At 37.9% G+C, this 2,865-nt stretch overlaps 1 protein-coding gene across 4 annotated transcripts in view; it reads left to right on the top strand.

The window, feature by feature from the left end:
- grik2 (glutamate receptor, ionotropic, kainate 2) overlaps positions 1-2,865 on the top strand; it is a 337,350-nt gene that overhangs the window by 99,579 nt on the left and 234,906 nt on the right. The window lies entirely within an intron of this gene.

The following is a 2,865-nucleotide window of genomic DNA, read 5'->3' as shown; positions in this document are numbered from 1 at the left end:
TGTGTGTGTGTGTGTGTGTGTGTAAATCATTGCAGGAGACAGCTGTGAGGGTCTGAATCTAACAACAGTTTCTTGCTAAAGCACACTTCAGTGATGCTTAGAAATGTAGCTCACTCTAGTGTGAACAATTTCATGTGACACATTTTGTACCAACAACACATTAAATTATCTATAATTATGTGGAATATGTGTCAGTCCTTAGGGTTCAGTGGATATTTTGTCATCAGGCCACATTGTTGTCTTTTCTTAAACGCGTCTTTTTTAAGCATTACTAACATTTTCTATGATTGCGAAACCGCCCTTTTTTAAGATAATTTTTGGGGGCTTTTTTTTTAAACATCTTTTTATAGAGTTTTTGTACATTTGACAGACAAAAACAGTACAACAAGGCAGATATCATAAAACAGAAAAGAGACCAAGGATCAAATGTAGCAGCTGTACCCACAGTCATTTATCTATACATCCATAGATATATGCTAACACAAAAAACTAAATAGTGGTTGTTTATCTAAACACAGTATAGTACAGATGGCACACAATAGATAGAATAAATTAAGAAAAACAAATATTCAGTAGAGATCTAACTTAGAGGTTATAAAGCCGTCTGGGTAGAGATTTAATGAGCATAAGTTAGGGCTAAAGGGCACTTCCTCGCCAATGATCTGGCTTGCCAGGTCCAACGCCTTTCTCCAAAATGACAGTATCTGTGGACACTCCCACATACAATGAAATTAATTCCTTTTTGGTCATTACATCTGACGCAGGTATCTGGTAAAATTAAAGCAATGCTTTTGGGGCAATTTTAGGCCTTTATTTAGGCCTTTATTTGACAGGACAGCTGAAGACATTAAAGGGGAGAGAGAGGGGGGAATGACATGCAACAAAGGGACACAGGTTGGAGTCGAACCTAGGCCCGCTGCATCAAGGAGTGAAACTCTATATACGGGCACCCCTATAGCTCAGAGCGGGTGCCCACATATTGAACTCAGCATTTTAAATGCAAAGTCCAGCTACTGCAGTCAATACAGGCATCAATATGCCATTTTTATTATCATATGCACAGTAAGGAAACATGTTTCCGTGTACAAAAAAATACTTTCTTTGCTGTCCACAGAATTGTAAACAATGTAAAATCTACAAATTATACAACAAATATACAAAATAAAACACGTTTACAAAATAAAGCAATTTTAAAAGGAAGGTCTATATAGTAAGGCGGAGAGTAAAGGCATGGAAGTTGCAGTGTTGGAACGATGTGTTGAGGTTTAGAGATCATGTCCTATGAACGGCAGTGACTGTGACTGATTTTTATTGTTTTATCTGTCGACTTTTTTGTTAATTAATGGATTCATTTTTTAACAAAAAAATGACAGAAAATAATTAATAAAAAGTCAGTCAGTGTTTCCCAATGCCCAAGATTGTCCTTTAATGTGTTTTGTCCACAACTCAGATATTACGTTTACTGAAGAAACTAAATTTCAACAAAAAAAAAGACAAACTGTTTAATCAATTGTCAAAGCAGTTGGCCATTAATTTAATAGTTGACTAACTAAACTACAATCCTTCCCTAGCCTTAACCAAGTAGTTCAGTTGCCTAATCCTAATGATACCTAAACCAGTTTATTTGATATAACATACATAGCCAGACTGAAATGCCAAATTGGCATCAAATGTGGTACATACTGTATGTCGAACTTCCACTGATTTTGCAGATTCGTTATTCTGATGAGGTGGTTTCTGAGTGCATGATCCCTCACCGGTTTCCCACCCTTCAATGCTGCCAATAGTGTTCATTAGGAGCCTGGCCAAATTTCCCCCAAACAGTCCAGATTCTATAGCCAGACGTCATCCTACTTACGCAGTCTGATACTGCTCCATTGGGCTGTGATTATGATGCGTGTTTCAACCAAACCAGGAAAGAAAATGCCTCTGCACTCAATTGGATAGATCTACAACCAATCAGAGCAACGGAGTATATGACGTTTGCTCAACTTTTGCCAAATCCCGTAGGAAGGACGGCAAAAACATCTCTCCAATCAACAAACGCTTTGATCAAGGTTCTCTGTTCTCTCTTTTAAAATGAATGTGCTGTCGATATCTTCTATAACAGACGAGATGGCGGAATCTACACATCTCAATTATCCAGTGGCAGCCGTCTTTGTTTATGTTACTTTCAATCATCTGTCCATCATCGTATAAAGCCTGTTCTGACAATTTGATTGGTCTAAACAGCTCTGGTTCAAGCCTAGCTGCTCCACAACAGATTAAGTCCAGACCGAACTTCCCACGCTCAAATGTTGAGGGCGGGGCTAAATTCGCTTGCAATCCAGGCTGCAGATTCTGCAATGGAAGCCTTGAATGGCTGTAGTTTCTAATGATAGAGGTAGTAAACATATATATACTACAAATAGTTTTTAGACCAATTATGTCTAAATTAAAACTCAGTCATCTCATTATCCCAAGGTAACAAAGGCAACAAGCTGTTTATCATAACTTAATTATCTAATTTTGTATCATAATTTCCATATTTGTCATAATTGTCTCCAGTTAATTGTGCACTCTTCTTCTTCTGTGATACCTTTTCTTCCAAATAATGGAAAGACCATGGTTAACGAGAGCTACAAATAAGCTTTGAAAAGACCATCAGTTATTGCTTCCCTAGGATTTGTATTGTTGGAGGGGAGGAGATTGTAGATTTTGGGATATTCCGTATTTCACAGTAAAATACACCCTATGGATTGTGGGTGGTCTACATCTATGATGTTTAATTTCCGTGATTGTTCAGGTGCTGCCGGAAATTCCGCCTAAGTCCTTTTCAGCCGGATGAATGTTTCCTTCCTCAGATCTCTGCAGGGTAAATCCAGA

This window comes from Etheostoma spectabile, chromosome 6 (genome assembly GCF_008692095.1).
Source record: "Etheostoma spectabile isolate EspeVRDwgs_2016 chromosome 6, UIUC_Espe_1.0, whole genome shotgun sequence".
Lineage (NCBI taxonomy): Eukaryota > Metazoa > Chordata > Actinopteri > Perciformes > Percidae > Etheostoma > Etheostoma spectabile.
The sequence above is the reverse complement of the archived record's forward strand: the minus strand, read 5'-3'. Positions and strand labels throughout refer to the sequence as shown.